General features: G+C 40.0%; 1 long non-coding RNA gene across 3 annotated transcripts in view; it reads right to left on the minus strand.

Annotated features, from left to right (window-relative positions):
* Positions 1-3,656: 3,656 nt before the first annotated feature.
* The window catches only part of LOC147756738 (uncharacterized), a 39,426-nt gene continuing 31,399 nt past the window's right edge, over positions 3,657-11,683 (minus strand). For all 3 annotated transcript variants that reach the window (XR_015323666.1, XR_015323669.1, XR_015323667.1), the window contains 2 exons: positions 4,472-4,588; positions 3,657-4,144 (listed from right to left, as the gene is read on the minus strand). This is a non-coding gene — a long non-coding RNA (uncharacterized LOC147756738). The remainder of the gene's footprint in view (positions 4,145-4,471; positions 4,589-11,683) is intronic.

Genomic DNA, 11,683 nt, shown 5'->3' on the forward strand with positions numbered 1-11,683 from the left:
ACCCTATCGCGTGAAACGCTTACACTATAATTACGCCTAATTTATAGCCTATTCTTCCTACGTCGAACTTACTACACCTTGTAATTCTAGCACTCAGGTAATATATTGAGCTGTAACAAAAACAATCACGCCTTTTTAACGTTTTATATATATTCCTCGAAGATAATTTCTTTTTCTCTAAAGGCCAGCTGTAGTTCGTACTGCGAGGTGAGAAGAAGTTCATTTTCAGTTTAAGTTTCCGAAAGTAACTGGCGAAAAAGCCACCTGTTGTAACAAAATACGTAAGAGGTAATCTGGTCGGGGAACACATGGTATCCTTGTACTCGTGCGGCAACGGCAACGGATTACATGCCATTGGAGAAACGTTCAGACAACGCATTAGCAGTAGATGGCATTGTGTAAACGTTGATATTCAGTTTTGGGCCATTTTCGGTGCTAAGCTCACTGAGTACTGTTAAAGAACAATGAATTCAGAGACAGAGATTGATTTGGTGCTACAGATCAATATTCAGTGATAAAGCTTCTGTTTCTCGAAAGTAAAAATACCGGTTGAATCTGTGGACGTGTTGATGAAACCATTGGACAAACATCTCTTCATTGCAACCCCAGCTCGTTCCAGGTGTAATCATCAACAGCAAACTCCTTAGGCGCTGACATGTAAGGCACTTTTTCCTGGTGTCTTGACACGAGTCACAACAATGTGCCCTTGAAGAATTTAATAATTATCATATTTATATACACTTATTATGCATATAGAAAAGCCGGCTAATGTTTGCGTGGTTTAAATATATTAATTAATAAAAACTGTAAATGGTAAACAATGCGACCTTTGTTTCCAACAGGCTCTTAGTAGAAAGACTTTTAGTTTATAGAAGAAGTAGTATTATTTTCACCGTATATATCCAATTAAGTTTATGGCTTTTCGTATCAAGCCAGACATAGGGCAACGAATCATAATTAACAACTACCGTTCAGTATTTAGTGACGTGCACACAAAACCGCATGCGGTTAATAGGCTAGACAGAGTCATTCAACCTGTCACCCAGTGGCTCATATGTATTCATTAAAAATGGACCTTCTATGTGCTTCCGCTAAAGGACTTCTTGAGCCAGGCTTTGAGGATGCGACGTACAGCATCAATTACGATGTCCAAAGGGCTGGCTGACCTCTTCGAGCAGTATAAGATGCTTGACTGTATTCATTTGCTGCCCTACAAGTACGTATCCCATCCGAAAATTTATGCACACGAGACACCTAACACGCCAGAACCCGTCGTAACAAGGGGACGGGCCTATTACCATGACCCAGAGTAATTGCTCTGCCTGAACTATCGGGCTGCAGCCTTTCATCAAACAAAGTAGCTCCTAACTAATGCATAATAATTAGTGGTTAAGGACGTATTATTCCTGGCTTTTCTAGATTTACATATGACAACAATAACCCTTGTTTGTCATATGTAAATCTATGAAAATATGTAAAATAAAAAAAAAAAGACGTGTTTCAATAGTGGACGGCCAATGTTCATAGTCTTGGCTACATTGTACATTAATTGCGATGATGAATTTCTGCTAGTATTTTGTGAACAGTGAAACATCGTTAAACTCTTCTTGTTGAAGCAATCATCAGCGTTTGGCAAAATGGCTCATTTAAGGACATGGGCAATACTCATGTAAACCTATCCAGAAAATGTAAACTACTCTATATCGGGCTACTTGTCGCTTATAGTATTTACGCGGTTCGAATACCGTACTAAGAACTAGAAGAAAATTCAAAGGGTTATAGTGGATAAGGCGAAGGTACTTTGTGTGTAAGTATGGAAGAATTCCACACGGCGCCCAGGCGGATGTATAAAAATTCCTAGCCGGAAACCAAATTTTAACGACACCAAAATACTATTGAGTATGCATATCAAAGCCGCTTTTTGAAAATTAGATGCACTATCTCGCAAAAGACGTAAAAGTAGATAAAGTAGGCTATTCTCCTTTAGATCATATACTTTGCTTGGTCTATTAAGCATTACTAATAGACTAAATTATCGAAATATAAGTTACCCCCCTTTGAATCGCTATACTATAGGGAAGACTTCACAAGTTAGTAACCCTACAACATACATCCTAAGGTCGCTTTACCTTCCACCCTAACGCAAGATAAATCCAAATATGCGAATTCGCTGCGCTGTTTTCGCTTGCCCCTTATAAAGTTCTTCGTTCCTGCAAGCATTACGCTGCCTTCCCTTGATGAATTTTCAAGTAGAGCTCAGAATCCATTAAGCCCGACGTCATAAAATGGCGCATGATTAGGGTGCTCACAACACAAGCTGATAACGCAAAACTTCGTTTGGATTATCGTAGCTAGTTTCGAAAGGCCTGACATCAATAACTCGAAACAATTAAAAGTACTACGAGCCACTTCCATTCGGCAGGGCAAGCAGCACTAGGCCAAACTGTGATAGTCCTGTAACGGAACAACACCTCAAAACTCATATGGAATGAAAGTCGATACAATGCTTTCGGCAGAAATTACTTTGTTTGTTATAAAGGGTCTGCGACGAGGACATCGCACCCTTTTTATACGAAACCAGCGTGATAGAATTTGATAAATTCTACCACGCTGGTTTCGTATCGGTCGTGCGCGGTTGTACTTGATAACGTCTACATACTAACCTACACTTCGCTGTAGGATAATACTGTTAAAATGATTTAAGCTCAAGTTATAAAGAGTATTTGTTGTGTAAATCATTGATTTGCACCACTTTCAAATAACCAATCAGGGTCAAGAAATTTGACTTCGTTTCTCCAATAGGAAAACAGACTCTTGGCATACAGATGGAAGATATGCACTCCACAACGTTACAGCTGCCTTGGCCACAGCGAAGCGAAAGGGTACCTAGGACATTCCCTATGCGGGCGGTACACGCCGCGATCAGTATGCGCTTTTGCCATAAACTTCGCTTTCGTTGACGTCCTGCGCCTCGTACCAGTGACCGGAAAGCCGTAACACAAGAGAAATCGTAATTTTTTTCAGTTGGACAGTACAGTTTACTAGGGACGAACTGCTGGCCACAAACGTTAGATTGGCGAAAATAGGAAACAGGCAGAATAAAACAGCAGATAACTTAGTTATCCTTATTGTGTATGAGTTTGGTTAACGAATCGGAAATGGCGTAGAATCATACTCGAGTTATGCCATATATATATGGTACTAAATCTGCGAGAACGATGTTATGCTAAACACAAGTCTTAGATTTAATTTCATAGATTGGTTTGAAATGGCACTTTATGTAAGAATTGCCTTATTTCTTCATAGCTAGAGCCACTAAGCAAAAATATCTTCGCAATGAGTTTCCTACCCCAGTGCCTACACCTTTGTCATAAAACTATGTTTATTTTATACTCCACGTGTCATGATTAAGTTCCAGCTAGCTTACGTACAAAAGATGATTATATCAGTTATCTTTCGCATATCGGACAAAAATGTTTTGCATCGACAAAGTGCCTAGATCTTGTTTTTTAATTTCGCACCGAAAACATGCATGTATGGATTTTTCTGGATAACGAGGTGTAATTTTTCGTTAGAGTAAGTCCCCAGCCTTTTTACCAATTGCCCAATAAAGAATTTTTTCAACGAGATCGTTTTGAAAAATTAAAAACGTCGTGTAAAAAAGCAAAAAATGCGAATTTTATTTATTTTTTTTTTTTGTATTTACCATATTTTCGAGTATTTTCAATAAAATAAAGATAATATTTCAATATACGACTCTTTTTCCGTTTTCGCCACTGACTCCTTCTCCGATTATTTTTTTTCTGTATTTAATTATTGCGTCATTTATATTCTACATTGGGACATTTAAACAGGTACTGTTATTCCCGGGGCTCACCGGTAAGATTTCGGGATCCACTACGATTCCGCCGTCGTAGAGAACAAGAGGCGTCTCTTTTTCCGATTTCAGAAACGGACGAGAGTTTCTGCTTCCTGGGTAGAGGCGGTGTCTAGGGTAACCATTGAAAAGGAATTGACTGGAAGATAAGATGATACATCATCCGGATGGCGGAAGATATCGAGGGCTAACGATCGAATAGCTGGAGCCATTCCCAATGGCTTTGACGCTTTGCACGTTGAATCCAATACAACAGATTTTTCCACCCTGAAATTCGTTTGTGATTTTTTAATAGTCACGTTACTACGGCACAATTTGTGTGAATAAGGAAAATCATAAAAAAATTATCACGTTTTGCAATTGTGGTACGTGGCTCAGAGATAAGCCTCTCCAATCTATTTGATACAGCTAGGAAAGCTGTAGACCAAAGTGGTGGTCCTGAAGAGTAATTACAGCTTTCAATATCTATATACGATTATTTTCATTCAGGAAACACATGATGTTTCAGTCGCTTTTTCTGGCTTCTAGTTCTCTATTTTGATGGATTGCTGCTATAGACGACGGTCCGAATACGATAAGTGGTCTCAAACGAACCTGCCTCACGCAGCCTTTCAATTAAGAACCAGGTGCAAGCATTCTGAGGTTGTCAGCCAAATACGACGCTAGGTGTACATAAGATGATCGCGCGCCACGATGGTACAGCCGTCTCACCTAACACACAATACGAAATAGATATGTATATTTAGATGACAACAGGGCCTCGCAGATTAATTGTGGCTCGGCAAACATTACACATCGTAGAGAAGTATCCCTAAACGTCATATGGATAACGTCATATACGTATCTCTTTATTAGAAAATAGATAATACAGCATAAACGCATATATGTAAATCGTAACTCAAGCAAACTGTGTCGACGGATTCAAATTCTATCGCCTTTCAAGAATATTCAGCCTACGTCGTTAGAAGATATGAATATTTGGTAACTATCAACGCATTGAAGTTATTGCGCAGTTTCGATTGAAGATTGTTATTCATTGAAGCGTAGCCGCGAGTAGTTCTAACTCCTGTGTGGCGTCATGGAACAACGTTTTTCCCACTAATAGACAAAGTCGTCACTTTGTTAAATCGAGGAATGAACGCGATTCTTAATTTCTAAGTTATACTAACGATAGTGTTAACTCTACGGCTATAATCGGTCCATTGGGAACACCTCCATAATAGCACTGTATATGTCGATGACAAAATGCCAACAATTTGTCCTCTTCGGCCACAGATGTAGCCGGCCCAGTTATAACGTAGACGTTTCTAGTGAACATTTTCAACGGAGCATGCTAATGTTCACGTCCTAGTTCTAGAAGCGGAGGCAAATCAAAATTGCCGCCATTACTTCTACTTCATAACAAGAACCAGTGTAACAACGCAACGTGTACATCCGCTAGCGCTTCAGCTTACTTCTAGCTAAGCATGCTCTATAATCCCTAAATTATTTACCTGCAGCGCCATGGCTTTGTGGACAGCCTTTTCACAACTGTTTTCACACGAAACAATATTTACATATCCGCTAATTATATTCTTCCGCTGTAGCTTGCAGCCTATGTATTCAGAACATTCGCATGCGTCTGACATCACTCAATTGATTTCGGGCCTAACAGGACCAATTAATGACCTCTCGTCTAATACTGATGAGGTGACGAAATTATCAGAGCTGGAAGGCAGCGTGTGATGGTAAACAGCTCGCGCATCGACCGAAAGCGGTGCAGCGTTCGACGACAGCGTTCCGGGGAAGAAGTCAGCAATTCCTTAAAGCGGCTATAGCGGTGTCGAAGGGCGAACGGCTTCAAACGAATTATTTGAGGACCTAACTGTAAACGGCCCTTGAAACCGGAAGATTAATAACGCGCAACGAGGATTGCAGGGGGCCAAATACTGGTAAGCATAAAATAATAAACCTACTGATCAGAGAGCCCTATTTTTTACTTTTCATAAAAAGAATGATCGTTTTTCTGTTGTTCGTTCGGTGAGAAGGCTTGTCCTTTAAAATATCAGGTAAATAAGAAAAGCCTACGAAGTTAATGTTTCTCACTGGAGACACCGCTTTGTCACGGGTTTCTGCAAATGCACCCCATTACCCCAGCACAATCCAGTCCTATCTGGTGTGCAAAGTACCAAACATTGATGTTCTTACTGAACCACTTCGGTGCCCAATCAGTATCCCTCCGCTTCGAATAACCCCGGAAAATCAACGGAAAGCCACCGACAAACTACCGTAGCCTTTTCCACAAGATTCGATAAGCTTAAATGGCCAAAATCTGACCAGAATATATTTAATTAAGCTTCGAAAAAGACTTGAAATGAGTTCTGATTTTTTTTCTGCTTTTTTAACCGATTCACTCAGACCCTAGCTTATTGCGTTACGTAGCGATAACAACATGGCCCTTCGTTCTCGTAAGAGCGCAACATAAATGACACACCTACGTTAAGATCCGCGTTGTTCTTCATTCGATCTGTGCTAAAGCTTGCATCTGCTACGGGTAAAAACTTCTAATTTGCATAGTGATAATTGATGATACGTATATACGATACGACATAAATGGCACAGGCAGATCATGTAAACATCTAATCGAAAAATTTATAGATGGAAAATTTTGCGCGGTATCCAAAGATGAACTATTTTCTTAGAGTGCGTGTACATATTGTGTGAAATATACAAATGGCCTGTGATACAATCTAACTTTCGAATTGTTACGGTGTGGTGCAGAGACCAGAAAGAACGATTCAGTAGCTAACATCTTTCATATGTAAGTAAATGAAATCGGGTCAAAATATCATAAGCTTTTATGGGCGCCTCCGTCACAATAGCGGAAAGAGGCTAGTGTAGTGCTTGATTATACTGTAGAGCTAAACAAACTATAAACATTGATAATAAAAATTGGGTTATTGACATTGACACTAGTACTACCGAGGTACACCATTATCGCGACCGGAATTGTTCAGAATGCCTTTTTGCCAGCAACGATTGTTACTTCGATGCTACAAGAATGAGGTCATCGAACTGTTAGCTGAGCTTTGCCAACGAAATGAACTTCAGAGAACCAAGAGGATTGTAGACAAATTAAATCTCAGCTTATGGAGGGAGTTACCATTTGTAATAGACTCATTACAATCAAATTAATTCACCGTGACAAAAAAATGCCAGCTGCAAAGCATCCGTAAAACGTTTTTTAATGCGTCACCATGGACAGCTACTGTTTCCTTGGAAAGGATTGAATCCGAAGTGCACGAACCGTTGCCATTAAGTTGTACGGTAATCGATACTCCCGCCCTGTCCTTAACTAAAGTCCTCGCAATCCTTAGTATGCTGTGTTTGAAAAGCAGAGTATCAGTATCGGGGGCTTAGTCACCTGGACGCTACGAAGCAACATAGGCAAAAAGTTGAAAGCAGTAATTATAGTTAACAAACAAACTGTTAAATAAACAGCTAAATAAGGTAAAAATCTGTACCAATAAAACGGAAAAAAAATTAAGACATTCGGTAGTGTCAAAAAGTTTGTAACCGCATAAGTTGCTTGGTATACTTTTATGGCTTGTATGCGTTCACCAAAACTAGAACGTGGACGTAAGCACATTACGAAAGAAAACTGGGGAGTTCAAAGGTGAATCGGCTGAATGAGTTATAGCATCATCGATAGCTTATTTTTACACATGGGCATATAAAAGTTCTTTCAAAGTTATAATTAGTGCAGTGTAGATCAAATTTAGAGGCGCACATGGGTGGCAAATGTTCAGTGCTAACGAGCCATATTAAACATCAAGTGTGGTCATGCCCCCGTATGGAATTAATTGCTCTTTGTTAGTCGTTATTTGTTTACAATACCATACCACCTTGAAACCCAGAAATTGTGTTTTGCGTTCCTCAGTCGTTGCTAATGCCAACAGCCCGACGAATCAACTTCTGGCTGGCAACAATGGCTGGTCACTATTCTCATTAGGTCGTTTATGTCATCCAGTTTCAGAGACCTAAAAATCAAACATATTTTTCTTAACTAATCTATTATAAGTTGCTGGATACACAAAATTCAGAGTTCAAAATACAAGCTGGCCCATTTATTCTAGTCATTATACACTGGTATCTTCAATGTACTGCGTATTTTGATAGTCTGAAGAAGCAAGAGTAAAAAACCGCTCGATCTCGCAGTACGTTCGTCAGTGCGTACGAAAAGAGTAGACACCTTAGTTGTCGTTGAATCTGTGCTTTAAAATAAGCTACTATAAAGAGGCATTTTTGTAGTACATTTTCCAAGCATAGACTGATCGGTCTGTGCGATTTGACAAAAAACGACCACCAGATGTCCCGTCAGTGGAACTTAGCGGCCACCAGTATTTGAAAGTGCTTGAAAAGGGAGCTATGCCAATGGTCAAGTGAAACCGGCTCCCCGGAGCAACACCAATTCCAACGCTTCTAGCAACCCCTTACATACGTCTGTTTGTCTGACGAGCGACAGGCGTTTGGTTTGTGGCACGATCAACCTGTTTACATCAGTATGTCTACTAGGATAGCCGGTTCCTTTTGGAATTCCAAACGTTGTCTTCCTAAGGAGTGGGAATAGACGAAGAGAGTATCTTATGCATGGGCAATTTTCCTGTTCAAAAAAAGATGTGGTTGTCAACATGTCAAAGAGCGACGTACGCTTCAAGAAGACTCAAACAAGGGAAAAAAGGGTCAACGACAATATCATGGCGAAGAACCGCAAATTGAAAAAATGGAGATGGAAACCATTAAAGTACCAAAGGACATAAGCATGATGACACAGCAAATCTTGCACGGAACATATATTTACGAAGCATTTCACTTCAGCAAATACTATCCATCTGTAATACATCAATGGGATTTTATGGTTATGTGGCCATTTTACCTCACGTGAAATGCGTGACTCTTGAAGTCGCTTCTAACAGATTCGCGTTTACAAACTGAATCATAGCTATCACATTGTACGCGAAAGTTGCCGTTAATAATAGAAGACAAATTGAATCAAGCAAAAGGAGAAGCTGAAAGTCTCCAGGGTCAAGGCGCATCATCCAAAAAAAAGGTAAAAACCAATACTAACAAGAAATATTTTAATAAAATATTTGTTAATAATAGATATTTAAAACCAATCTTGCAAAAAAAATAATATTAATTTATCAATTATCTCAACAAATTTTCGAAGTCGTACAATATTGACATAGACAGGTAATAATTGCTAATTTTACTATCTCTTTCTTTGTAACTTGAGCTCTGAATCAGCGATATTGATGACTGCTTGCGTACGTAACAACCCACAGTTGACGGGATGCACATAGTGTGACTACGCAAAAAAAGAACGCCTTTAGTGGCTTGTTAGAAAGTTGTCTGACCGACAACGAGGGATGAATTCGTTGAAGACATGTGAAGATGACGACTGGTGGCCACTTGTATTCGCCATGGTGAACTCGGAGGTTGTACGAATCGTTCCAAGCAGTGCCTTGCGCCGGCGATGATAATCGTTGATAAACGTAGGTGTTTATCGGGACCGTCGAAGAAATGCTGGGGAAGGCTGCGCGGTAGCCGAGGTAATCAAGAGCATATGAAACAAAAAGGGCCAGTCGTATTGCGATTTCCTCAAGTGTGAGGGTTCGCGATTCGCTGTGTTAAGGGCCTTTAGTTAATGAGGTAGGACATTGGAAGTGGATGACGCAATCGATCAGGAGCTGATCAGTGGCGGTACCTGTTTTGTTGAATTGCAAACTGTTCGTAAAGATGAGTAGCGGCTTCGTAGGTAGCAGTGACCCGGATTCCGCTAACGCGGCAACAAAAAATTCAGTAAAAGTGGCCACTCAGACGAGGCCTTATGTGCCACTTGCAGAGGACATTCCGTCCGACAAATCGGTCACATATGTCAACATGCCCAAGAAAGGCATTTATGTCAGCTATAGACTAGATGCGCGAAACGATTCGGAAGAGGTGCGCAGAGACGATTATTGATGAAGCAGATGGCTCTAGGGTCCCTATACGAAGAGGACAAGGTAGCGGTATGTTCACGAGTGTGTAGTTTGTTATGGAGGAATTGTATTAGGTTGAAAGTGATTTGGCAATGTCAGCTGAACGGTAAAGAAGTGTTTGCAAGTAGGTTGAGATTAGTAGTTCTGGTGACAACGTCCGTTGAGAGGTACTGGAGCTGGGCGTCTGCATCACCGCCGATACGAAGGAGCCACTCGCGAAAAACTGGCGAACCCTAGCTGTAAACGTCTATATTAAAATGGAGAGGAAACATGTGTGCAGGTGGTCAAAAAAGCAAGTCAGCCATGCGTCACTAATGGAGCCTAGATAATCCACTGCAGATGACATTGGGATGCATAGAGTTAAGTGGAAAACGTATGTGGTGAGCCTTCAAGGCACTACGGTAATTCCTCCAGCCAACAAGCTCGCGAATTGAATAGTTTTATCAAGTGCCGACACGCTGAAGGCCGAGTAAATAATACTTCTAAATGATAGACGATCGGAAGGTGGTAAATAGCGCCAACTGCCATATGTTTATCTTGTATGAGTCCATATAGTCCCTAAATATAGTCCCTAAATTTAAATATTCCTCATTTTTCCTGTTTGGCCTGAAGAGGGAACCACTAAGCCCACAGAGACGCGCAAAGTTGTGTGGAATTTCATTCATACCCACTGTCCAGTGCCGACAACGCGTACACTTAATATATTTATTTAATTTTAACTAATTTTATAAATTTTGTACTTCAGCTTGTTACTTGGTGGCAGTTACGCATCAACGAAATTACTGCTCCTATAAAAGTCAATACGCATCCAATATAATTTGGTAGAGTTGCATCGTATCTTCTGCTAAGACGCTGCAAGGACAGCGACTCAGCGTTCTGCCTAAGGTAGCCCTTTGTTTGAATGCTTTCATAGCACTCTGACTTAAAAGTCCATTCTAGAATCTGCTCTGTGTGCTTTTGTTAGCCTCTATTGTTCTAAAAATATTTGCAAAGGTCATCGTCCCGGCGGAAAAGATCCCGACTCTATAAACGTCTGTTAAAAGTAAAAGGATAAAGAAAAAATATCAAAACAATCCTCGACCGCATCTTGACAAAGCAGACGACGAAAAAGCGCCAAAATCTAGCATATTATAGTTAAAATAAAAGATTTATTTCACATCAGAATTTCTGAACACATAGAGCGTAAGTTCATGGGTAATATACCTGTACAATAGGCACAGGCGTCGTGGCAATGTACACGACCGCGTGGGCGAACAGCCGCGAAAATGGTAAAATATGAGTTCAACAATATCCTCTATGGGAAAACGAACGACGATAGACGACCGGTTTATAGTAGTGCTTTGGGGAAGCCGCACTGCGAGGTGAAAATCTGGAGTCTAAGGAGACAAATAACAGGAATCCGACCAAACATAAGCCTGTTCCATAGTCTAGTTTAGATTTTTCTTGGGAATATACTAAATAAATTGGATGTTACTATTTGTGAATTATTCTAGAAATAAGTAAAGAATTAGTTTAACTATTTTTATGTAAAGATCGTATATCGGACTATTTTTGCTCGTGCAAATTTCTCTTATCTTTTCCCATTGGATTTGTCGGCGCAAATCGTTTTCCTTCGTTCTAGTAATTGGAAAAGATAATTATTATTTATAAAGCAAGTAGAATTTATGGATACAAACATCTTAACATCGTGTGTATATACGTGGTAGTCCGTTTAAATCTAGACAAATTTTGGTAAATTCCGTTCGATGCGCCAAACCAGTGTATTTAGGATTAAAAGAAACCTAAT

Source organism: Varroa destructor, unplaced genomic scaffold (genome assembly GCF_002443255.2).
Source record: "Varroa destructor unplaced genomic scaffold, Vdes_3.0 BEIS01000003.1, whole genome shotgun sequence".
Lineage (NCBI taxonomy): Eukaryota > Metazoa > Arthropoda > Arachnida > Mesostigmata > Varroidae > Varroa > Varroa destructor.